Source organism: Pleurodeles waltl, chromosome 12 (genome assembly GCF_031143425.1).
Source record: "Pleurodeles waltl isolate 20211129_DDA chromosome 12, aPleWal1.hap1.20221129, whole genome shotgun sequence".
Classification (NCBI taxonomy): domain Eukaryota; kingdom Metazoa; phylum Chordata; class Amphibia; order Caudata; family Salamandridae; genus Pleurodeles; species Pleurodeles waltl.
In genome coordinates, this window is record NC_090451.1 from 667,434,166 (window position 1) to 667,460,943 (window position 26,778).

The window sequence follows — 26,778 nt, forward strand, 5'->3', positions numbered from 1 at the left end:
CTATTGTAATTCTACACTGTTTACATTACTTTTCTTGCTCTTACTTACCTAATTTTGGTTTGTGTACATATAAATTGTGTATATAACTTACCTTCTTACTGAGGGTACTCAGTGAGATACTTTTGGCATATTGTCATAAAAATAAAGTACCTTTATTTTTAGTAACTCTGTGTATTGTCTTTTTTTATGATATTGTGCATATGATACAAGTGGTATAGTAGGAGCTTTGCATGTCTCCTAGTTCAGTTTAAGCTGCTTTGCTATAGCTACCTTCTATCAGCCTAAGCTGCTAGAAACGCCTCTTCTACACTAATAATGGATAACTGTACCTGGCACAAGGTGTAAGTACCTCTGGTACCCACTAAAAGCCAGGCCAGCCTCCTACAATGTGTAAGTTGTATTTACATGTGAACATGGCTTTGTGGATTGAGACAGCAGACCTTTCAGTGGGTTCCTGAGATGCTCTTGACTAAAAGTAGGAGATGCCGTTCACATTACTCCAATCTCGGGTCCTCGCATACACCTTTCCATCCTTACCCAGCAGCGACTAGATCAGCGATCTCAGAGGAAAGCCTTTATCTTGAAAAAACTCACAATAAAAAATATTACATGTCACACCACCTAAAACTACAAGCTTAGTAGGAAGTAAGAACACTCCCAACAGATAAACTGCAAGGTCCACCCTATTCCCACCTCCTCTGTACCTCGAATATGATGCTATCAATGGCACCACCCCAGTGTTCCTCAGTCTTCTACTCTACTTTTATTGCTGTCCAAAATTTTGTTTTCTCATTTCTAATATTTTTATTCACTTCTATATAAACAGCACAAACAGGATTATACCATCATCATTTTCACTGGTTACGCTTACCAACTTCAATAACATAACACCTTTGTGTCAGCAGGGAGTAACCCAAATAATCATGAGATCCAATGTCCCATACTGATTTGTTGTACCACCAATATAATATTGGTGACACAACAAATCCATATGGGACAAACCATAATTCCTCCAGAAAGCAGCTTGCTGGACCATATTAAGGTACCTGGTAGTGAAAAATATGAACCCCAGTCAATAATCATCGCAAAGTATTGCTGCAGTAACCAGACATAAATACAAACAAGAAGGTACTGTACTGTAGTATACGCTGTATTAAAGGTGTCGTAATGGCGGAATCAGAAACTGTCAAGAGTAGGGTTAAAGGGCATTGAAGAGGCACAGAATATTAATTTTGAAGATCCAGGTCTACATAGTCTACAGTAGACTTTTACTGTTAATCAAATTAGCATGCTTTACAGACGTATTGTAACTGATGTGATTTGTACCTACCCAGATCCACTAGGGGTGCACTGAGGTCTTTCTGCCTCAGTTGTTACTGACAGTTCTTCATGGTGTTGTTGAATGCTGCCATTTCTTCAGCATCTTGGGCTCGGAGTCTTCTCTTTCCGTCACTGATGTGTCTCCACCTTCACGATGATATCAAGTGTTAGACCTGGGACCAAGTACCATCTTCCATTACTCAAACACATGATGCTCTCATTCATTACTTTGAATAGGTTATGGTGGATGCTTGCAAGGTCCAACTCCCCTTTGTAGGCATGCCAACCTTCAAAGAGTAAACAGCATGGACTTGGAAAACTCACTCAGCACAAGTAAACATTCGAGACATTTATTAAATACAAAAGGTGGAGGAAAAGGTTGTGAGCCCCTCCCCCATGGAGAATTTAAAGAACCAGCATGTGACAGCCACCACGCAACACCCTTAAGTGCACACAGAGATGAAGCCATTCGAGGAGACCCGAGGTCCTACTCGTTGCAAGTGAAACTCACTCAGTTGGAGGTTGAGCTGAACCATCACTAGCAGACTAAGGGCCGTATTTATACTCCGTTTGCGCCGAATTTGCGTCGTTTTTTTCGACGCAAATTCGACGCTAAACTAACGCCAACTAACGCCATATTTATACTATGGCGTTAGAGGCGTATAGCGCCAAAGTTCCTGGAATGTGCGTCATTTTTTAGCGTGAACCCCTTCCTTGCGTTAATGATATGCAAGGGAGGCGTTCCCGTCTAAAAAATGACTCCCAGGCCTTTACGTGGTATTTATACTCCCGGGCAAAAGAGACGCCCGGGAGTGGGCGTGGCTAAAAACGGCGCATTTGCGCCGCTTTTTAACGCCTGGGTCAGGCATGGCGTTAAGGGACAAATGGGCTCAAAATGAGCCCAGAGTGCCCTCCCCTGCCCCCAGGGACCCCCCCTGCCACCCTTGCCCACCCCAGGAGGACACCCAAGGCTGGAGGGACCCACCCCAGGGACATTCAGGTAAGTATTTTTTTATTTTTTTTTAATAATTTTTTTTGGCATAGGGGGGCCTGATTTGTGCCCCCCTACATGCCACTATGCCCAATGACCATGCCCAGGGGACAGAAGTCCCCTGGGCATGGCCATTGGGCAAGGGGGCATGACTCCTATCTTTACAATGATAGGAGTCATGTTGATGGGGGATGGGCGTCGAAAATAAATGGCGCAAGTCGGGTTACGACGATTTTTTCGACGTAACCTGACTTGCCCCATTTTAAGACGCCCATGCGCCATTTTCCCCCTACGCCGGCGCTGCCTGGTGTACGTGGTTTTTCTCGCGCACACCAGGCAGCGCCGGTCTGCTTGCGCCGGCTAACGCCATTCAATAAATACGGCGCCCGCATGGCGCTTCAGAATGGCGTTAGCCGGCGCAAAACTTTTTGACGCTAAACTGCGTTAGCGCAGTTTAGCGTCAAAAAGTATAAATATGGGCCTAAATATCCCACCTGGTTAGAACAGCCACGCCATGCATTTTAAATGTGAAACAGGTCATAGCTTTACTTTTGGTTGAGCAGATTTTGGAAACAATGGGGGTTTCAGAAAGCTCCTACAGACCGATTCAAGAGAAAAGAGGTCCTACTTTGGGCTCCCAGAATACTGCATACTGCACAGCTGTCAACCAACAGAACCAAACCCAGGCAAATAATCTGTTAGCAAAAACATCCAGTTAAAATAGTTAATTTCATTCCTCCTGAGACAAAGTATGCATATCACTGAAAGAAAAAGATAGACACTAGAGGGAATAAAAAAAAGTAGTGCTCAAGTGGTCACAGTGGTATAAATAATGAAAGAAAACACAGAGAATCATATAGAGAAAGACGTCAGAATCACAATTCAAACTTGGGACAGAAATATTTCTTCAACATAGTCCTAGTGACAATCCCTCTTCAGTGCGATTCACTATTTTATACACTTTAGTCGACGTTTCACTCTTTCAGTACAGACATTTGGTCATCATCGGGACAAGGTAAAAACAATGGACCAACTGACTTCTTCAGAATTAGAAGAGCCAAGTGTGGCCAAACCAAGTAATCAAAAAGCGCACTTTAAAGTCATAAAGTTAGAGGCAAGAAAAATCCCCAATCTTAATTTGAGGCAACACATCCCACTTCTGTCCACCGTGTATATGGGATCGAGTCTCATTTATATTTTTTTCGCCTTTTCTTCATTGACATGTCTCACATTGTCATTGATGTCAAAGTCTCTAAGAGATTACCTCCTGCGATATAATTAAATATGTTAATTAGTTCTCACTTCTAAGAATTTGCAAAGTGAAAATGCTCTGCTGCACACTGTCGAAAAAAACAAGTAAAAAAAGAAATGAGGGTAATATTAGATCATTTGTAATGCCCTTTCTAGTAAGGAATATCATTTGTGTCTCTGTCCATCTGTGGGGGTGCCGCCGCCTACTATTATCTGCATGATATATAATTTCCAAATATGACAAAAATGTAATATTTCTACCAGGAGAGTGTGGTCCTACCTGGGTGAGAAAAAACACAATGACAGAATACAAATGCCCCTCTAGTGAATCCCTCCTCCCAGTATCCCCCAATATGGCGCAATGTGACTCGTACATCTTCAGGGGCTGTCTTAATAATTTCGCAGGGCCCAAAGCGATGCTGTCACCAACACAGCCTACGTGAGCCTGTGCCAGCAGTGTCTTCTTTTGCGCTGTAATTAATGACAACACATAACTGTCCTCACCCAGCTTTTCCTGCGATGGGACCAGGCGATGAATACAATCTGTCACATGTGACTTAATAGCTCTTCAAACCGACAAATCGGGCGAAAAAAATCAATTTCACGCCTAGGGCCGCTCTGCCTCAGCTATAAACAGAGCTCATGTCAACAATAAATTGAATTTGCCAAAAATGGAGACTCTTGGAGATAGGATTGCCACCTGATCCGTACTTTCGTTGTATTCACATGCCAAAACTGGTAACAAAATAAAAATAAAAACTCAAAATCTGTTTTTTAGCCCATTGAGAGTTAAAGCAACAAATACAAAATTAATACATATTAAAGGGTTTTACAGTAAGCTAAATTATTCCTAAATTATGTTTAAAGCAAATATGATCTCCCCAGTGGAGAAACTAACTAAATCAGCCTTCTAACACTCCATCGCATTTTTCCCATTAGTGGATTTCCACAAATATCTCAAGCAAAAATATCTCTTACCCCCTCGAAAGCTGATTACTTAAATGATTTGTACTATGGGTTTCCTATTTCCACCATGAGACAACTCCAGAGAATTTAGAACTCAGCCACCAGGTTACTTCTAATATCTAAGCAAGGCGCACACATCTCCTCAGACTTGACGGATCTGCTGTGGTTACTAGTTGCAAGATGATCTTCATTCAAACTATTATCTATTATTCAGACTGCAATACGCAGTAAAGGCTCTGAATTCCAAAGTATAAAGTAAAAATAATCTCCCAATTTGGGAACCTGCATTCGAAATTAGTGTCAAGATTATTTTTTTAAATTTACAAATAGAAAATTGTTGCTGGCACTACTTTTTTTGTTCAGGCCACACAATTATAATACTTGGCTGGTGTAAAAATAAGTGACAATAACAATCATCTGTTATTAAGAAGAATAGTTAAGAACTTGCTGTTCTAAACCTCACCATCATGGATTCCCTAGTGCACGATCTTCCTCAACACAGGACACACAAGAATAAAGCCTGCTCTCTCCACAAGTAGAAGTTCTGGACAATTTGTCAAGATATTATGCAAGACCTCAATCAACCCTTCCTGCCGAAAGATCTTTCTTTCACCTAGTTCCTGTATAAATTGCATGTACAATAAAAGTACCATCAAACACACAAATGCTCAACTCTTTACTACCATCACCTGCTCAAAAGGCATAAAAACCAATAAAGTTTCACCCACTAAATTGCATAATCCCTGCACAAATCAAAAAGAACTTTGATTTATGCCCATCAAATATCTACAATCCTCTGTTCAACTCCTAGTTCAAGTTGAGTCCCATTACCCGACTCCTGCACATAGATACATGCATGCTGGCCTGCTGTTCTATATGTATTTGTGGTGTGCCCTGGGCTCGACTTATACACCATAATCACTTCTCATAAATTGATAATCACTAGCCTGCAATCTAGCAATCATCTGAGCTTGCCCTACTCTATCTATTCACCCCACCGATCATTTGTGCAAACTTACACCTGAAACCCCACAAGCATTTACAGCTGGCTCCCTAGTGGGAGCATCCTTTACACTAACTATTCATCCCACCAATCACTCATTTAAAGTACCAATACCACAACACACTATCTATGACCTCCAACTTTCTCTGATTCTCTCTGGTTCTACCACAAACAAACTGCGGCAATGAAAGTAAGGGTTTCTCTCAGAATACAAGACTAAAGTCACCAGCCAAAAGTCACTAAATTAACCACTAACCTTAGGTTCTGGAGTAGCATGAATACTGTCACATTATCTTCTCCTTAGTCAATGTCAGATAACCTTCAAACCCAATATACGTTTTTGTTATCAGTCTTTGAACCCCGGTGCCACTGCTTGGAATCACCATCAGTAGTGAATGTAACATCCAATGTCTATCGGTCCATTATGTAGTTGTTTGTTTAATTATGGGTTTATACAGCATTAGCACTGTTATGCAGTTACTTCAGAGTGCCTTAAGATGTGTCAGACTTTGCGGGCCGTATTTATACTCTGGTTGCGCCGAATTTGCGTCGTTTTTTTCGACGCAAATTCGACGCTAAACTAACGCCAACTAACGCCATATTTATACTATGGCGTTAGACGCTTCGGGCGCCAAAGTGCCCGGAGTGTGCGTCATTTTTTAGCGTGAACCCCTTCCTTGCGTTAATGATATGCAAGGGAGGCGTTCCCGTCTTAAAAAATGACTCCCAGGCCTTTACGTGGTATTTATACTCCCGGGCAAAAATGACGCCCGGGAGTGGGCGTGGCCAAAAACGGCGCATTTGCGCCGCTTTTTAACGCCTGGGTCAGGCATGGCGTTAAGGGACAAGTGGGCTCAAAATGAGCCCAGAGTGCCCTCCCCTGCCCCCAGGGACCCCCCCTGCCACCCTTGCCCACCCCAGGAGGACACCCAAGGACGGAGGGACCCATCCCATGGACATTAAGGTAAGTTCAGGTAAGTATTTTTTTTTTTTTTTTTTTGTGGCATAGGGGGGCCTGATTTGTGCCCCCCTACATGCCACTATGCCCAATGACCATGCCCAGGGGACAGAAGTCCCCTGGGCATGGCCATTGGGCAAGGGGGCATGACTCCTATCTTTACAATGATAGGAGTCATGTTGATGGGGGATGGGCGTCGAAAAAAAATGGCGCAAGTCGGGTTACGACGATTTTTTCGACGTAACCTGACTTGCCCCATTTTAAGACGCCCATACGCCATTTTCCCACTACGCCGGCGCTGTCTGGTGTACGTGGTTTTTTTCCACGCAAACCAGGCAGCGCCGGTCTGCTTGCGCCGGCTAACGCCATTCCATAAATACGGCGCCCGCATGGCGCTTCAGAATGGCGTTAGACGGCGCTAAATTTGTTGACGCTAAACTGCGTTAGCGCAGTTTAGCGTCAAAAAGTATAAATATGGGCCTGCATGTTTTTGCCATGGAAGCTGTTAAAAGGTCAGTCAGAGGCAGGGAGGTGGGGGGGGGGGGCTGTGGGGAGTACCACTCTGCATTATTGGAGAGGCATCTCCTAATGTGTGGAATCCAGGTACAGGCAATAAACTGTGTCTGAAATAGAAATAGAGAAGTGCACGTACTTTTTGCCCCAGACTATCTGCTTGCTGCTGAGATGTGCTGGTACTCTCCCATTAAACGCAATGGAACAGTGCTGAAAAGTGCTGTACTATCCCTTCCTAATTAAAGAAGCTGAGTTACTGAGTACCTGATAGTACCTGCCCATTTAAAGCACAGAGAATAAGGAAGTGTTTTCAAGCTTTTTCTGGAACTCAAGTACTTGCATATTGGCCAAATTTCCTAGTCCATATGTGACCAGTTAAGCCAGTACTTTAATTTTCTTTGAATTCTGGAACTTGTAGTCTTATTTAACCCAGTATAAAACTAGGAGTACAAGTCCCATAACTCTAAGAAGAAGAAAAAAGGATTTGGGAAATTTGGCAGCTATGTACTTGGGCATCATTTTCAGGCTTGGTTTGTGGTATTCCATAACCTGGAACCTTAGAAGCATGGTGCCGCCATGCCTAATCTTATAAAAGGCCCATTGGGTGATCAAATGTTGGATGTTTACTTACTGAGAGGACACCAACTGCCAATAAGATGGCAGTTCCCACTTCTGTGCATTGCAGTGGGCAGAACACAGCTCAGAAGGTTCCTGGGCCCATTAAATCGCATCTTCCTATTTGTTGATATATTTAACATGCTTCATATAATGCTCTTTCCTCTTTGACTGAGGTCGCAGTCAGGGGAAATTCTAAGCATTTCCAGTGTGTGTGTGTGTGTGTGTGTGTGTGTGTGTGTATATATATATATATATATATATATATATATATATATATATATATATTTTGAAGTTTTTCGTAGAAGCCTACTGCCTAGTGTCACAGTGACCAAATACCAAATCTGCCTGGTCTTGTTTCCTCCACATGTGACTTTCGTACACCATCCTGCACTTTCTGTCTATTTATCTGACTCTTGTAGAATATATTGTTTACATCATTTGTCACTGTTTTCCTTTCTGTTTCACTGTTTTCTATTCTCTTCCTTCTTCTTTCACTCGTACTCTTGGTCAATGCCTGATAGTGGTAAATTCAATGCCCCAAATATTGCAAACACAGGCACAAATTAAGCATTGGGCAGCTCAAAAGGCTACTAGTCTACATCACCCAGAAGCTTATACAGAACTGATACATCCTATAGACCATGCCACTAGGATGGCACAGGTTTTTAAACAATTTTTATATTGGCATTTTATCTTATACAGTTATCGCAGCAGAGGATGTAAATTCAGCATATTCTCTCAGAATAACACACGTAATAACTACGCCATTTCAGAAAGAATTTGCTAAACATTACAATAACTTTAATTTCCTCCTCAAATAGTATGATGTAGTGTATGATGGCTGTTGAGGAGTGAATGATCAGCAGCTCACTTAAATTAAATAAGTAAAAAATTGAAGTCCTAGTTTTTTCTATCTGCAGTTGCCCTCGGGGTTCATAGGACAAGCTTTCACCACTCAAGAGGGCTGCCTTCTGGAGTGGCACTGACAGTGTGCCACCTTTTTGTGGCAGACTATGAGTGTGCCTCCTAAGAGCCTCTTTGTATCTGTCCCTGCAGCTATAATATGGCCCGGGTACAAAGGCAAAGAGATTCCCTCATTTGCATTGGGCCACTCTCCTATGCAAATGAGGGTGAACCATATCATGATACAACTGGTGCTACATGTGCACCATTGCTATGAATATCTCAAGCATCTGCGGCCCCTTCTGCGATATCATTGGGCCCTGGGGCCACACAAAGCAGGCTTTTTCAGTGATTGCAGCTAAAATCTGGATTTCTCTTCCGGTCTAGCTTTGTTCCATTAATCAACTGCTTTATTTTCAGAATGCTCTAAAATCGTGGCTTTTCACGATTTAATGGCACCTTTTGTTCGTTTAGTTCTCAGCTGATCTTCAGTCTTAGCATTTGGACGACTTTTAAGTAGCCAAGCACTCTTTAAATTTCATTTACAATTATATCTGATTTCATCTTCTCTATTCCTTTTGGTCCACAGCATCTTTAGTTTGCTTTAGAATGTATGGATTTTTTTTTGAGAAACAAGTTTGTTGAAGGCTTCGGTGAGCCAACTGTCCAGTAGGGTGATTTCTGTTATTTAGGTCAAGCTGTGAGATTTCTGTGAAAAACACGCAATCAATTTGTGTCTCAATCTTTATGTAAGAGGGAGCAAGAGAAAGAGACCTAAAAAATGTTTTTTGTTTTTTTTTAAGAAGGGAAGGTAGGTTGAGCCAAATGTTCATTCTGAATGCAGAGTTAGGGAAGTCTGTGAGGGCGTGAACCAAGGCTTCTGTGTGAAAGCTTCTTTGTATGCCTGCGGTCTGTAGATCAGCAGATGTAAACACTGATGGTCAATGTGGCTGAGAAATGGGCTAACAGAGATTCCTCAAGATGCTGTCTTGAAACATGGTGGTTTTACTTATTCTTTGGCTGGGGCTCCTGCCTTCCACTGGTCATTTCATGAAAGGAACGACGTTAAGAGGAGATTGATTTCTGTAACATGCTGAAGCATCATCTCAAAGCTAAGTTTCAGTAAAGAAGAACCAGCCTGTTTCAAATCTGAGATCAGACTGAAGATGTTTAATCTTACTTTCTTTCAAAAACTTTATTTTGGCGTTAATACACAGCCATAAAAGCAAAACACAGTGAGACAAAACAGCCTAAAAACAAAATAAAAATCACAATTGAACACTGATTAAAAGGATAAATAAAGAATAGATGTTTAATCAATTCCTTTGTTTTAAACGAGCATTGTTGAGCAGAAGCTCAGGTAATGGTGCATGTAAGAGGAGGGGTAAAGGAACAGGAGAAGCTGTTTGTGTGGGAAAAGGACAGCAGGTCAACCACCAATGGTCAAATATCCTGCATTTTGTTAGTTTGTCCCAAACTCATGGCTCCTGTCCCCATGGCATCCCAGAGGCACTGTAGTCCACTGTCCCGATTTTAGGCTTCCGGCCACACCTTCCTCTTCTGACCATCTTACAGAATAAGCAAGAGGGGAGAACTTAATTGCCAGGAGGGCCACCTTGAGTGGCTCAGCACAGTGCCCAACTCTCACTCATTCAAACCATTATGATCTGTACAAGAGATGCCTGCCAGCGACTGGGAAGATGAGCAGCAGCACAGGAGGGTCCTGAACAATAACATGTCAGCTTTACAGATACAAACAACAGCGACCGGTTTTTAAACAACCCTGAAAGTTTGGATGAAAACGATGCTGGGGTCTTGTACTTGGAATATGCCTTTGGTGTTTATTTCTTCCATTAAGCCTGTTTCACTGTGCTTACATTTTGTCAGATTAGTGGACAGACGCACAGTGAGTGTATTTTTTGCCCAAGAAGGAGACCTGATACTGCAGAACACTCCTACTTGCTCCAAAGGCTATCAATTTGCCACCATAATTCATTTTGTTAACTAAACAATGAGGCTAGACAATGCCCATCCGCATGTAACGTCCAGTAATTTTGTTTTTAAACCACACACTTACAGCCAGCTTTTATGTTAACTCTAAATAGCAGCGAAAAAGGTTTGAAAGAGATTGCCAAGAGCACACAATATGGCCAAATGGAAAGTCTGGGATTAAAAAACATGTCTCCTGGTTTCACAGTTTCCAAGTAGCCCTCTGGACTAAAAGTGGCTTGTTGGTAAATATGAAGTGGCAGTGATTCTGATGAAAGGCCTAAGAAACACTTGTTCCAAGGATTTCGTAATCTGCGTTTATTTTCTCCATACTTAGCTGAAAAGGTGTAGATGTAGTCTCCTTCTTACATGTTTAAGACAGATCCAGTGGCCTGCGCATAGTGGTGCAGTCTACACCCGCCCATTGTAATACCCACCATCTTAGGTGTCTTGTCAAGTGATTAAGCTTGTGTCAAAGCTCAGAAAATATTTTCATACAATGTTGAAAAGATATACATAGTTTAAAAACCCTGTTCTTGGGATCCTGTGCCATTAGGCGTTTACTGAGAAGTGCCAGTGGTGACTACCGATATTTACTATTTTTCCGAACTCTAGACAATTCTGTTGTATTTTATAGGAGTTTCATTTTTTAAACTTGTATGCCAAAAGTGGCAATAGCGAGCAATCAAGGCTTACTCCAGAAACCGGTAGAAGGGCTGGAACTCAAATACCGTGTGATCACTAGTTGCATATGATAGGCTCAATCAATCAGACAATTTGTAAAGCACGCTACATACCCGTGAGGGTTTCAAGGCGCTGGGGGGGGGGGGGGGGGGGGGAGGGGGGGGAATGCTGCTACTGCTCGAAGAGCCAAGTCTTGAAGAGTTTTCTGAAGGAAAGAAGGTCCTGGGTCTGTCGTAGATCCAGCGGGAGGGTGATCCAGCGGGAGGGTGTTCCAGGTCTTGGCGGCGAGGTATGAGAATGATCTGCCGCCGGAAGATTTGCGTCAGATGCTGGGGATGGAGGCGAGGGCGAGGTTAGGCTCAATATCTGGCTGAGTGAATTTTCACAGGTAGGCTTAGCACCTTTCATAGAAAATATACCGGGCAACTGTTCACTTTTTAAGATTCTTTTGTATAACTTTATATGAAATTATCTGTACTTATTTTTATCCAGGCTTTTCTGTCTTTGTTTACCTTTTTTATTTTAGGTCACATGCAGTGCTTTAAATCGGCAGGTACTGTCCGGTACTGAGTAACAGCACTTTTTTTTAATCTGAAGGGGAGAATATCGGCACTTCTGAGGAGAAAACAGGTACTCTAAACAGAGAACACCTGCACTTCTACATTTCAATTTAAAGCACGTGTGTTATAATTATAATAAAAATACCTTTCAGGACACGGTCATGATCAATCCATTACATATAGCTTTGATGAGTTATCAGTAATGGGGGTTTTAGGGCAGCAGAATAATGTCAAATTGGCCAACCTGTGTTCTGCTCCTGTAGAGTCCACATCCGGTGCACGCAAATGACGCTGTGCGTGCCTGGCCACGAGCCCCGCGTCCATCCGGGCTCCGCACTGCGTCACACCTAGGGAACTAGCGAGAAAAAAAACAAAACAAACAATTCAACTCCACGGCAGCGAGGCGTGGAACGCATGTGAAAATAAGAAATTATCCGGCGCATTCATCTTTCTGACAGTTACAAAAAGGTTACTGGATGGAATCAGCACTCGCGCCGGTAAATATTATTCAATCTATAATGTGTACACGCGTCTTGCAATCCATCAGCCCAGGCCGTCAAAGCAGATAAAACAGAGGCCCGACGGCGGACGCCGAAATCGTCTGGCAAGCTTATTTATGTAGCGTACTCTTCAACCTGGATCGCCTCTGGGCGCTTAAAAACTGGTGTTATCGCTTGCCTGTTGGGGACCTTGATTTACCTAACTTGAACGGGATGAAAGGCGGAGTCGGCCCATCGGTGTACCCGGCCTGTGAACTGCAGCTTACGTTTAGGCCTCCACAGACAGCTGCTGACCACGCTGTGCAATTTAACCAAAGTTATAACCGGGACTCGACGTTCACAGATGAGTCTATGTAGCTAGTTCATTAACCCACTGAACCAATGTATGGAATTTCATCACGTGGCCTGCAGATCACTTGCATATCCCTGCAGTAAGCACGTTAACTATTTGTGGCAATTAACTGATATTCATTGCAGAGGCTTGGCGGTTCCCCATTGAACTCTACAGGAGGTGCGTTAGCCCACTGAAATATTTTCCACAAATACAACCTGGGACATTCAAGTCACACGCAGTTCTAAGCAGCCCGTGCATTAAAACAACTGGACTATTCTTAAAGTCAAACACTATTGCGCGCGCGGAGTTGTTGCTATACAGACTGGTTGGTGTCGGGGCTTACCTGTTGGACGCACAGCTCTGCTGAGGGCACTCGACCATCACTGTTTTACTAATATTGACAAACCACAATTATTATATGTGGGTGCTTAAAAGGGTTTTCACATAGGCCTCAGGCAACTACAGTGCTTTAGACAGGGACGACTCTGTGGATTTCTTCTACAGATACATAAAACCTTCATGACAACCCCATACAATATTGATGTACCAGCACGTTAGAAAAAATACTGTTGCATTTTCCTGTTCACTTTTTAGCTAAAAAAAAATTCCTTTTGAAATATCAAATGAAAATATGTATGACAATTGTTGGTATCGCTGGAACAGCACTGTCTTCCGAAGACAGGCACGTTTACTTGGTCCTTGTTAAGTATAGAAAAAAACGTTTTAGAAACGTCTGATAGTTGAAGGGTGTGAAAAAGTCTAGAAATTCAGAGAATTCATGTGGGTAGTTGGAAGATGAGAGAGATACTCAGAACCTGACCTACAGATATATTCACAGCTTCCAGCGAGAGGGTTAGCCTCTTTTTCTCCTGTGGAACAGGGATTGGCTTTCTGACGTCCCGGTGAGGGGGGCTTCTTAACAACATTAAATTAACATAGACAAAATAACTAAACATTATCTTAGATATGAAATGACAAATAAACACACACAGAAGCGTTTGGTAGGGTCCTCGAGTATGGCAATTCTTGGGGAAAAAAACCTGTGTTATTTTGAAGGATGGTTGGAATACTTAGTGGCATTTCAAATGTTTTAAAACTTTGTTTTTTTATTATCCCATTATTTATTATATATTATCCAGCAATTTCTCACAGAACCCTAGTCAATGGTTTGCAGCAATGTAGGGTTTTGCGGGCCTTGGTTGCAAACCAGTACCTTACGACATATACACTGCCGCCGATATTTCCACTTCAAATGTAAATATAGGTCCACGCTGAACATTAAATGTGCCAGTGTGCAGCTATGACTGATAGACATTGTTTTGAACCCTTAAAATGTGAGGTCTAGAATCGGGCTCTTTTTCCTATCCCACGGGACATCCCACCAATGAGATTTTTAGAGAGGAGGTAGGGTCTTCAAGATTCTTCTCTCACTGCACCTTGAAATTAATTTTCATTGCCAGGAGCACTTCAGCATCCTCCTAGCGTGCACCGATGTCCCAGATGCACCAGATGGATCACCCCGGGTCGAGGAAAGTAATATCTGGCATTACCTAGTATGTGAACGGCCTCTGGCGAATATTTTCTTCTGCAATACCTGGCTGAGATGCGAGAGGTGTCTGAGATGCGAGAGGTGTCTGAGTAGCCCCCGTGGAAGGCCCCCATGGAAGCTTTATTGGAGCCTGATGCGAACGGTTCATGCACATACTTGTGTGTTTTTCCTGCATGTGGCAAGTCATGATCCAACAAGGTTTCGGGATTTGTTGTATCGATGCATGGTCGGCGAGCATAGAATGGCTTTAATTCACATAAAAGGGCAAAGTGGATTTATTGACTGCCTAGACAGACACCACAGTTCTCGCTGCCCCTTATGTGACTGTGTTTGTTCTTACAAATGCCACACCATGCAGTGCTTATGCCTGAAGCCAGGGTACAGTCCTGTATAAAAAATAATGCCCCTTTAGTAGCATGTGCTAAACCACTCCAGACACCCTTTTGGTCATGCAAACTGAGCAATGCCCAAGAGCCCAAAGCAAATCAGAACACTTCACCACCTCACCATGGTTACAATGTGCTACTTAGGTAATACAGTTGACCATCCAGAAAGGCCTCTGGGGATCACATGGGGTTGGAGAGCGCTATGCAAATACCAATATAATTCACTATTTTGCTGATCTGTTTGCGCAAGAATAATTACGTTGAGATGAGCACATTGACCTGTGTGCATCAGATTGACTTCAGTGAGTTGAATGCGTTGAAGTGATCGAGCAGGGCTTACTGTGGTGGACTGATTGCATCGGGTCGGCTCTGCTGAAATGACTGCACTGGACTGACTATTCTGTATTGACTGGTTGAATAACTGCTCTGCCCTTGCTAGACTGAGTTAGATTGACTGGACTTCAAGAGTCTTATTGCGAAGACTGCAGCAGATTGGCTATGCCAGACAGCACAAAAGTGTCTGTACTTTTGTAGGAAAGTACCATCTTGCCTGGCATGTTACCCCCATTTTTCACTGTATATATGTTGTTTTAGTTGTATGTGTCACTGGGACCCTGCCAGCCAGGGCACCAGTGCTCATAAGTGTGCCTGAATGTGTTACCTGTGTTATGACTAACTGTCTCACCGAGGCTCTGCTAATCAGAACCTCAGTGGTTATGCTCTCTCATTTCTTTCAAATTGTCACTAACAGGCTAGTGACCAATTTTACCAATTTACATTGGCATACTGGAACACCCTTATAATTCCCTAGTATATGGTACTGAGGTACCCAGGGTATTGGGGTTCCAGGAGATCCCTATGGGCTGCAGCATTTCTTTTGCCACCCATAGGGAGCTCTGACAATTCTTACACAGGCCTGCCACTGCAGCCTGAGTGAAATAACGTCCACATTATTTCACAGCCATTGACCACTGCACTTAAGTAACTTATAAGTCACCTATATGTCTAACCTTTACCTGGTAAAGGTAGGGGGCTAAGTTACTTAGTGTGTGGGCACCCTGGCACTAGCCAAGGTGCCCCCACATTGTTCAGGGCCAATTCCCCGGACTTTGTGAGTGCGGGGACACCATTACACGCGTGCACTACATATAGGTCACTACCTATGTGTAGCTTCACAATGGTAACTCCGAATATGGCCATGTAACATGTCTAAGATCATGGAATTGCCCCCTCTATGCCACCCTGGCATTGTTGGTGCAATCCCATGATCCCACGGGTCTCTAGCACAGACCCTGGCACTGCCAAACTGCCTTTCCCGGGGTTTCACTGCAGCTGCTGCCAACCCCTCAGACAGGTTTCTGCCCTCCTGGGGTCCAGCCAGGCCGGGCCCAGGAAGGCAGAACAAAGGACTTCCTCAGAGAGAGGGTGTTACACCCTCTCCCTTTGGAAAATGGTGTTAGAGCTGGGGGGGAGTAGCCTCCCCCAGCCTCTGGAAATGCTTTCATGGGCACAGATGGTGCCCATTTCTGCATAAGCCAGTCTACACCAGTTCAGGGACCCCTCAGCCCTGCTCTGGCGCGAAACTGGACAAAGGAAAGGGGAGTGACCACTCCCCTGCACCTCCCCTGGGAGGTGCCCAGAGCTCCTCCAGTGTGCTCCAGACCTCTGCCATCTTGGAAACAGAGGTGCTGCTGGCACACTGGACTGCTCTGAGTGGCCAGTGCCAGCAGGTGACGTCAGAGACTCCTTCTGATAGGCTCCTTCAGGTGTTGCTAGCCTATCCTCTCTCCTAAGTAGCCTAACCCTCTTTTCTGGCTATTTAGGGTCTCTGTCTTCGGGGATTCCTTAGATAACGAATGCAAGAGCTCATCCGAGTTCCTCTGCATCTCTCTCTTCACCTTCTGCCAAGGAATCGACTGCTGACCGCGCTGGAAGCCTGCAAAACTGCAACAAAGTAGCGAAGACGACTACTGCAACTCTGTAACGCTGATCCTGCCGCCTTCTCGACTGCTTTCCTGGTGGTGCATGCTGTGGGGGTAGTCTGCCTCCTCTCTGCACTAGAAGCTCCGAAGAAATCTCCCGTGGGTCGACGGAATCGTCCCCCTGCAACCGCAGGCACCAAAGAACTGCATCACAGGTACCCTGGGTCTCCTCTCAGCACGAAGAGCGAGGTCCCTTGAATCCAGCAACTCTGTCCAAGTGACTCCCACAGTCCAGTGACTCTTCAGTCCAAGTTTGGTGGAGGTAAGTCCTTGCCTCCCCACGCCAGACTGCATTGCTGGGAACCGCAACTTTTGCAGCTACTCCGGCCTCTGTGCACTTCACAGCCAAGCCTGGGTCCACGGCACTCTAACCTGCATTGCACGACCTTCTAAGTTGTCCTCCGGCGACGTGGGACTCCTTTGTGCGACTTCGGGTGAGCACCGTTTCACTCCACTTCGTAGTGCCTGTTCCGGCGCTTCTGCGGGTGCTGCCTGCTTCTGAGAGGGCTCCTTGTCTTGCTCGACGCCCCCTCTGTCCCCAGACGCAATTGGCGACATCCTGGTCCCTCCTGGGCCACAGCAGCATCCAAAAACCCTAACCGCACGACTTCCAGCTAGCAAGGCTTGTTTGCGGTCTTTCTTCAGGAAAACACTTCTGCACGACTCTCCACGGCGTGGGGGATCCATCCTCCAAAGGGGAAGTCTCTAGCCCTTGTCGTTCCCGCAGAATCTTCAGCTTCTACTGTCCAGTAGCAGCTTCTTTGCACCCACAGCTGGCATTTCCTGGGCATCTGCCCATCTCCAACTTGCTTGTGTCTTTTGGAGTTGGTCCCCTTGTTCCACAGGTACCCTCGTTTGGAAATCCATCGTTGTTGCATTGCTGATTTGTGTCTTTCTTGCAGAATTCCCCTATCACGACTTCTGTGCTCTTTGGGGAACTTTAGTGCACTTTGCACTCACTTTTCAGGGTCTTGGGGTGAGCTATTTTTCTAACCCTAACTGTTTTCTTACAGTCCCAGCGACCCTCTACAAGGTCACATAGGTTTGGGGTCCATTCGTGGTTCGCATTCCACTTTTGGAGTATATGGTTTGTGTTGCCCCTATCCCTATGTGTCCCCATTGCATCCTATTGTAACTATACATTGTTTGCACTGTTTCCTAATACTATACTGCATATTTTTGGTATTGTGTACATATATCTTGTGTATATTTGCTATCCTCATACTGAGGGTACTCACTGAGATACTTTGGCATATTGTCATAAAAATAAAGTACCTTTATTTTTAGTATATCTGTGTATTGTGTTTTCTTATGATATTGTGCATATGACACTAGTGGTACTGTAGGAGCTTCACTCGTCTCCTAGTTCAGCCTAAGCTGCTCTGCTAAGCTACCATTATCTATCAGCCTAAGGTGCTAGACACCCTATACACTAATAAGGGATAACTGGGCCTGGTGCAAGGTGTAAGTACCCCTTGGTACTCACTACAAGCCAGTCCAGCCTCCTACAACTTTGATTGTGAAATACTGACTCTGAGGGACTGGCTGTACATCTCCGAACTGTGTGTGCCTGATTGTTATGGATTGATTTCACAACTGTGGCTGACAATGCCAGATTGGCCTTGTCAGACTGTTTCTGTTATTAATTATTCTTTACAGAGAACATGTCCACTCCAAACAGCATCTTGATGCGAAAAGTTTCCAGGGTATGTATGTGGTATTTCTATAGCACAAACCTAGCCATAGTGCACGGCTTTACCACCATCCACATGCAAGAGTATGAAGGCATAAACAACGGTTCTGAAGTCGCAGTTTGGAAGAAACTGTTTCATATTTTATATAAGAGGGAGCTTGTACCAGGCTGTCTTTGATTTTTTGGTAATGTATTCCTTGAGGGTGACACGGTTGGTGTCCAGGGTGAATCCCAGTGACTTGGCTTTAGGTCGTAATTGAGGTTCGATGCCCAAAGTTCATGTCATTGAACCAGGTTTGTACTGTTTCTTGTTTGTTGTTCTTGGCACATAGCAGGAATTCTATCTTGGCTGGGCTGAGCTTCATTTAAGTGCCGGATATCCAGGTGGGGATGATGTGCAGACAGTATGTGAGAAGTTGGATGTCTTAATCTAAGGAGACTTTCAAGTAGAGTTGTGTATCTTAGGCATATTGCTGAATTTTGGTGCTATTATCTTTGAGTGGAGCGCCAAGTGCACCATGTAGTGGTTAATGATGACAGGTGACAATATGGAACCGTGCAGGACTCTGTGGGAGATAGGGATCTTTTGGGACCTGGAGGTGCCAATGGGAGCAAATCAGTATCAATTAGAAAGGTAGGAGGAGAACTAGTAAGAGACATTGACTGTGAACCCCATTTGAAATTGCTCAGCACACATGATAGTCGAATGGTCGACTGTGTTGATGGCAGCTGAAAGGTCCACAAATATCAGGAGGCATAGGTCATCTTCATGTGACTCTCCTTCTAGACCCTGACCTGGCATCTCCACTCTGCTGACCTCGCCCTCGCAACCGTCCCACTCGTCCGCAGAACTACAACCGGCGATAGATCATTTTCACACCTCGCTGCCAAAACGTGGAACACTCTTCCCACCCACCTGCGCCAGACAAAAGATCTCCTTACCTTCAGGAAACTTCTCAAGACCTGGCTGTTCGAGCAGTAGCAGCACCCCCCACCTTCTTCCCCTCCCCTCCTCAGTGCCTTGAGACCCTCTCGGGTGAGTAGTGCGCTTTCCAAATCCTTGATTGATTGATGTGTGGTTAAGAGAACACTGACCATGATGCATAAGTTGGCAGTCTTTGCACAGCAGCATGATTAAAAGCCAAACTGGTTTTCCTGCAGGACAATTTGACAGATTTTTGTTAGGTATATTTGGGACAGGATATTTATGTTGGATGATATTTCTGAATAAGGTGTTCAAATATACAGCTGAGTGCATAGTTTTGGGTACGAAGGGGAGGGTTTTCCTCACAGACCGAATGCATAAAAGCAGGAAGAGGCAACAGCCTTGACTAATATCTTAAAGATTTTCATTTAGTAATATTCCCTAAGAATAATCCAGGCAAATCATTGTTTATGGCAGACTGACTGTTTAATCTGCTAGCCTGACTCCACTTAAGTGACTGTGCCATGGCGACTCCACTGAAGTGACAGCCATGCAGACTCTGCTGAAGTGTCTGTGCCACGCTGAGTCCATTGAAGTGGCTGGGCCACACTGACTCTGCTGAAGTGACTGGGCCACACAGACTCTGCTGAGGTGACTGTGCCACTCTGACTCAGTTGAAGTGACTTTGCCACGCTGACTCCACTGGAAACACGCCTTGATCAGCACCCTCCTCAAGAAACCTAAGGCGGACCCAAAGGACCTCAAGAACTTCCAGGCCATCTCCCAGCTCCCCTTCCCTGCAAAAGTCATAGAGAAAAGTGTCAACAAACAACTGACCTGTTTCCTTGAGGAGAACAGCACTCTGGTCCCTTCCCAATCCAGATTTTGCAGCAACCACAGCACCAAAACTACCCTCATCGCTGCCACTACTGGACAACGGTGAAACCGCAGCCCTCATCCTCTTGGACCTCTCAGCCACATTCAACACCATCTGCCACCACACCCTACGCACACTCCTCAGCAATGCCAGAATCCACGACTGAGCCCTGGACTGGATCACCTCCTTTCTCACCAGCAGAACTCAGAGTCTGCCTCCCTCTATTCTGCTGTGAAGCCACCAAAATCATCTGGGGCCCAAGGTTCGTCCCTCAGCCCGACCCTCTTCAACATCTACATGGCTCCGCTCGCTAACACCACCCGATCTCACAACCTCAACATCATCTCATACGCCGATGACACCCAGCTGATCCTCTCCCTCACCAAGGACTCTGCCAAGACCAACCTCCACGAAGGAATGAAGGCCATCGCCGAATGGATGAAGAACAGCTGTCTTAAACTGAATTCCGACAAGACTGAGGTCCTCATCTTTGGCTCCACCCCCTCCACATGGGATGACTCCTGGTGTCCTGCACACTGGGACCTACTCCGACACCCTCCAACCACGCATACAACCTGGGATTTATCCTGGAAACTTTACTATCTATGACCCAGCAAGTCAACACCATCTCCTCCTACTTCTTCAACACCCTCCACTTGTTCCAAAAGATCTACAAATGGATCCCCTCAGAAACCAGAATAAAATTCACAGTCACCCAATCCCTTGTAAGCAGCAAACTGGACTACGGCAATGCTCTCTACGCAGGAACCATGGCCAAACTCCAGAAAATGCTGCAACGCATCCATAACGCCTCCACGCGGCTCATCCTGGACATCCCCCGCCACTGCCATATCACAGGACACCTGAGAGACCTGCATTGGCTCCCCATCAACAAGAGAATCACCTTCAAACTCTTCACCCACGCTCACAAGGCACTGCACAACACAGGACCAGAATACCTCAACAGACGGCTCTCCTTCGAAAAAGCAAAACCAAAAGCCTTTCACTTCACATAGGTCAGACAGGTCACCTTACAAAATCCTGGAACTCTGCAGTCACAAGGAAAAGTATTTGCACTGCAAGAAAACAAACTGACTTTTGACCTCTGTCTCTGAACAGGAGCAAATGTGACAAGAAAAAGATTTAAAGGCATCTTAATTGCTAATTCAGTTTCTAACTGAACAGAACACCTGTACTTTGTCCACTTGCCAGAAGGGTCCAGTAGAATCTAAAAATAGCTCGTCCACATAAAATAAAACTCGCCAGTGAAGTGGTTGCATAGATTTTTTGAGCACTGTGGAGTGACTGTGGCATGCAGACTCCACTGAAGTGACTATGCACGCTGGCTCTCCTAAGTGACTGTGCCACGCTGCCTCTGCTGAAGTGATTGTGCCACGCTGACTGCACTGAAGTGAGTGTGCCATGCAGACTTGGTTTAAGTGCCACGTTGATTCCACTGAAGTGACCATGCCACGCTGACTCCACTGAACTGACAGTGCGACGTTGACTGCTGAAGTGACTGTGCTATGCAGACTCTTCTGAAATGACTGTTACATGCAGAATCAGCTGAACTGACTGTGCTACGTAGACTCTGCTGAAGTGACTGTACCCCACTGACTCCACTGAAGGGACTGTGCCATGCTGACTGCTGAAGTGACTGTGCCACGCAAACTCCACTGAAGTGACTGTGCCACGCAGACTCCACTGAAGTGACTGTGCCACGCAGACTCCACTGAAGTGACTGTGCCACGCAGACTCCACTGAAGTGACTGTGCCACGCAGACTCCACTGAAGTGACTGTGCCACGCAGACTCCACTGACGTGACTGTGCCATGCTGACTCCATTGAAGTGACTGTGCCATTCTGACTCCTCTGGTGAAGGGACTGTGCCACACTGACTCTGCTGAAGTGACTGACACAATAACTCAGCTGAAGTGACTTTGCCTCGTTGACTCTGCTGAAGTGACTTTGCCTCGTTGACTCTGCTGAAGTGACTGTGCCATGCAGACACTGCTGAAATGACTGTGGCATGCTGAATCAGCTGAACTGACTGTGCCTTGCTGAATCAGCTGAACTGATTGTGCTAAGTAGACTCTGCTGAAGAGACTGTGGGGGTCATTCCGACTCCCGCCGGCGGCGGTAACTGCACGCCCGGCGGGAGCCGCCGAATGACCGCACCGCGGTCAAATGACCGCGGCGGCCATTCTGGCTTTCCCGCTGGGCTGGCGGGCGACCGCCAGAAGGCCGCCCGCCGGCCCAGCGGGAAAGCGCCTTCAACGAGGAAGCCGGCTCCGAATGGAGCCGGCGGAGTTGAAGGCGTGCGAAGGGTGCAGTGGCACCCGTCGCGATTTTCAGTGTCTGCTTGGCAGACACTGAAAATCAATGTGGGGCCCAGTTAGGGGGCCCCTGCAGTGCCCATGCCATTGGCATGGGCACTGCAGGGGCCCCCAGGGGCCCCACGACACCCGTTACCGCCATCCTGTTCCTGGCGGTGAAAGCCGCCAGGAACAGGATGGCGGTAAGGGGGTTGGAATCCCCATGGCGGCGCTGCTTGCAGCGCCGCCGTGGAGGATTCCCTGGGGCAGCGGGAACCCGGCGGGACACCGCCGGTTTCCCGTTTCTGACCGCGGCTGTACCGCCGCGGTCAGAATGGCCATGGAAGCACCGCCAGCCTGTTGGCGGTGCTTCCGCGGTCGTTGGCCCTGGCGGTCGGTGACCGCCAGGGTCAGAATGACCCCCTGTGTCACGCTGACTCCGTTGAAGGGACTGCGCCATGCTAACTGCTGAAGTGATTGTGCCACGCAAACTCAACTGAAGTGACTGTGCCATTCTGACTCCTCTGGTGAAGTGATTGTGCCACACTGACTCTGCTGGAGCGACTGCCACGATCACTGCACTGAAGTGCTGACTGTGCTGTAGTAAGTAAGTCGCAATGACTCCACTGAAGTGACTGTGCCATGCTGACTCAGCTGAAGTGACTGCCCTGTGATGACTCTACTGGACTGACTAGGCCATGCATGCAAGCTATTAAATTTGACCTACTATACTCTAGTTGGGTAGGTAATAGTAGGACCCAGCATGAATGGACCCCAGGTGCTAATGCACCTACTGCACTAATGATAGCTCATTCTTTATCCCTTGGGAAGGGTCAGTCATGATTGGTATCTTTCAGAGGTCCTTTTCTCTGTGGCCCTACCGGTCGTCACAGCTGCCAGAGCCCAAAGCCACAGACCCTTACTATTTCAGTTCAGCCTACATCTTGCACTGTGCTGTAGACCAGAAGCCATTTCAGGCCCCATGCATGGCAGTTTTCATTGACACTGATTAATAAATATTAAAGAGCTCTCCCATCCAGTGGCCATTAATGGCTACTAATCTGGCTGTCTGATCTTCTGACTGGATGTGCAGAGGCATGCCCTTGATGGCATGGTCAGGAATCTGGGCTTGGGGCGCGGTCAGCAGATTTGGGGCAGGCTGCAAGTAGAAGTGGGCGAGCTACTGAAAGCTCAAGCCAAATGCTTGACTCTGGCTTAGCAGGAGGTCCTCTTGGGTCCTTAATCTCAAATTGCCCTGTCCTTGTTTGCCCCGTCCCCCACTACTCCTGCTTTGTTGCTTGTACCATAACCGCCAACCTCCTGCCCTCGTGGCTTGCACTGCCCCCGTTCTTGCTTACTCTCCCGGCCTGCCCTGCTCCCAAATTCTTGCTTGCCACACCCCCTCCAGCTTTGTTGCTTGCCCTGTCGCCTCACACCAGAAAAAAAGCATGCACTGGCAAAGCCAACAGGTCTGGCCTATTGCAAGACCTTTTGGCTTTGTCATTTTATTTTTGCCATGTTGTGCAGCAATGCGGTCGCTGTGCCTCATAGCTCAAAAAAGAAAGAGCTATTATGCAGTCAATGTTGACAGTGTTATAGTGCTTCGAAAAACATTGATAAAGGTGATTAGTAGGGCTAGTTTGATTAGTCAATGTTTTATTACCACTCCCTCCTGTTTGCTATTTCCTGAATCTACTGCTCCATCAAATGCACATTACAAACCCTCCCTTACCAAATGCTGTGCTTTTGTAGCTAAGATAGCACTCTGTAAAGCGCTATCTTTGCCTTAAACATTTCTTCCCATTTGTTTATTATACATAGCACTCTGTAAATCCCATGAATAAATATTACATAGATACATAAATTTAATGCTCAGCCCAGATTAAATCCTTACCTCCCATTTTCATAGGTTAATCCTCCATGTACTTAGGATTTCATCTAAATAAATATGCATTTTCTGATGTTTTGCCACCAGCACAGCATAGTGACGGTGGAAATTTACCACAATTCTCACTTTAATGAATCTTGTTTACCGGTACTGTTGGTTTTTTTGTTACCCATAGACCTAGTAGGGGGCATCTCTCTGCTTGAAAGTTCTTTGTCAGCAACCTGGAAGTTGAGATCTGAAAGAAAATGTTGGCTGGTCCCTCTAAGGCATCATTCATCTTGGATCTTGACTATTTTGCACTGCCTCAATTTTAGATGAAGTGAATTATGACGATTGTCTTAAAGAAAAGATTTGGGTTGGTAAACTATGGATAGCCTGTGGACAGTGTGCAGACTTTTTCTGGGACAGTTTATGTGTAATAACACTAATATTGATGGAGTTTCTTTTTCCATTACATCAATTTATAGCACCTCTTCACCAATCGGGGGATCTTCCCACTGAATGAAAGACATCTATTATTACCCAACTCAATGGTACTCATTTTATGCACCTCAGAACGATGACAGGCTGAGATGACCTGCTGGGATTTCAGCTTGTGACCAGGGTGCTGAACACAGATCCTGGAGAGAATCCATTTCTCCAGTGAGCCACCCGACCTCTCACCTTAATTATTCATTGAGTTACTATTTAGATTCCTCATCTATTGAAGATAATCCACTTTCCAAAATATTGCTATTTCTCGTCATGATGTTTGTGGTTCAGTTATTGTAATTTTATTTATAAAGCTCTTACTACCCCTGACGAGGCATCGAAACGCTTTTCGGCGAGTAGACGCTACTCTGCAACCCAAAAGGATTAGTGGTGAAGTAGTATAGGGAAATATGAGTTAATCCGAGAGGTAGACATGTGAGTCTGTTAGTTGTAATGAATATTTAAAAAAAGGAGGGATAGAAGAGGGAAGAGTCTAGAAAGTGTTAATTGGGAGATCATAGTAGTAAGATGAGGTTTGGGATGAATAAAGGAGAGGTGCTGGATGGTTAAGTTTGTAGAAAGGGGTTAGGGAGACCATAGTAGTAAATGAGGTTTGGGATGAGTCAGAGAAGAGATACATGAGGGAAGAATTTGGAAGGGTTGTTTGGGAGCTCATAGTAGTAAATGGGGTTATCTTCTGTTGTGTATTAAATTCTGTTATTGCTACTTCTATAGCACACAGTCTGCCGGTCATATGGTACTCTAGTGCTTTCTGTAACCAGTGGACAGCTCTCCAAATCGTGAACCTTCTGGTGCTTAGTTTGTGTCGGTGATTGCTGGTGGTTTATCTTTCATAGTCATGTTTTTATTGAGGAGAAGGGGCAGAAGTAGGACAGTAAAGTAAGTGATACAGGGAAAATAAAGGGCTGAAAAAGAAAGAGGGGGGAAGTGTAGGCTAGTGGAAGAAAGAGTTATGAAGTGGCTTCACTTTGCCACACCAGCATTCAGTACTGCAACAGTGAAAACCTAACACTTCGTGCCCCTGCACCTTTTACTTTATACATTAAACACTGGAGGTTTCCATCACAGACCGGGGTCTGTCTCGGCCGGAGAAGATAGACTTTCAGTAATGTGAATGAGGATGCCCCCTTTGTTGGTAAAATGGCTCACATTTAAAAATAGATGTATTTAATTGCTTTTGCTTTTTATAGTAGCAGATCAAATAAAACTCATTACTTTTCAAGTGTTCTTCAATCGGATGTGCATGATAAATAATAATAACTTGTTTTATATAGTGCCTAACACTTCACATTTGTGTTTCCAAGCACTGTAAATGAGCAGTACTATTGCTACCCTACGTAGTAGTACTCAGTGTACCTACCTTGGAAGGATAGAACGTTGATGTGGCTTTATCAAGATTCAAACCCTTCATCTGCGCACCAAAAATGCCAGTGCCAAGAACAGTGAACTACTGTGCAGGGCACATTTTGGACATGAGATACGGGAGTCCCACGATGGAGTTGTTTTCCTAATGACTGTGTAGAGGGTATTGTAGCTCAGGCAGGAGCGTAGCCTCTAATGGTTCCGCAGATGCATAAGCAGCGGGGCCAAGCAGGAACTTGAGCCTTGATTATTAATGTATCTTACTACCCAACTAGCAGTCAGGGGGACCATTTTCCTACTTGAAGTAGGGTCCATCACACCCTTGTGGGGCCCATAAAAGTTTGAATGGATGTGGTTGGGATTGGATCCCACCAGCTGTGGCTTGGAGGAGGAGCCTGTAGCTTCTTGCTGTTGTCATTATTCATAACTATTTTTATGTCAGTGTTCCATTTAAGCCAGCGACCACCCACCCACTCGATTACAACCAGACGCTTCTTGCACTTACTGCCAACCAACATCCTGTCCTGGTCCCGATGGAGCATCGTGTGATCGAAGGAGTAAAACTGGAAGACAGACCAAAAGGCGAGCATGCCAACAGCCAAACACAGATTGAAAAGAACCAGCGAACAAAGAAGCAAGTTGCTTCTTGCACTTACTGCAAGCTGACATCTGTCCTGGGCCCGATGGAGCATCATGTGATCGAAGGAGTAAAACTGGAA

General features: G+C 45.3%; 1 long non-coding RNA gene across 3 annotated transcripts in view; it reads right to left on the reverse strand.

Annotated features, from left to right (window-relative positions):
* Positions 1 to 12,287, reverse strand: part of LOC138268645 (uncharacterized) — a 210,069-nt gene extending 197,782 nt beyond the window's left edge. For 2 of the 3 annotated variants that reach the window (XR_011200042.1, XR_011200044.1), the window contains exons 1-2: positions 12,001 to 12,105; positions 1,331 to 1,467 (exon numbers count right to left, since the gene is read on the reverse strand). This is a non-coding gene — a long non-coding RNA (uncharacterized lncRNA). Of the gene's footprint in view, positions 1 to 1,330; positions 1,468 to 11,901 lie in introns of all 3 variants that reach the window. The other variant, XR_011200043.1, reaches the window with a different exon arrangement.
* Between the last annotated feature and the right edge of the window lie 14,491 nt (positions 12,288 to 26,778).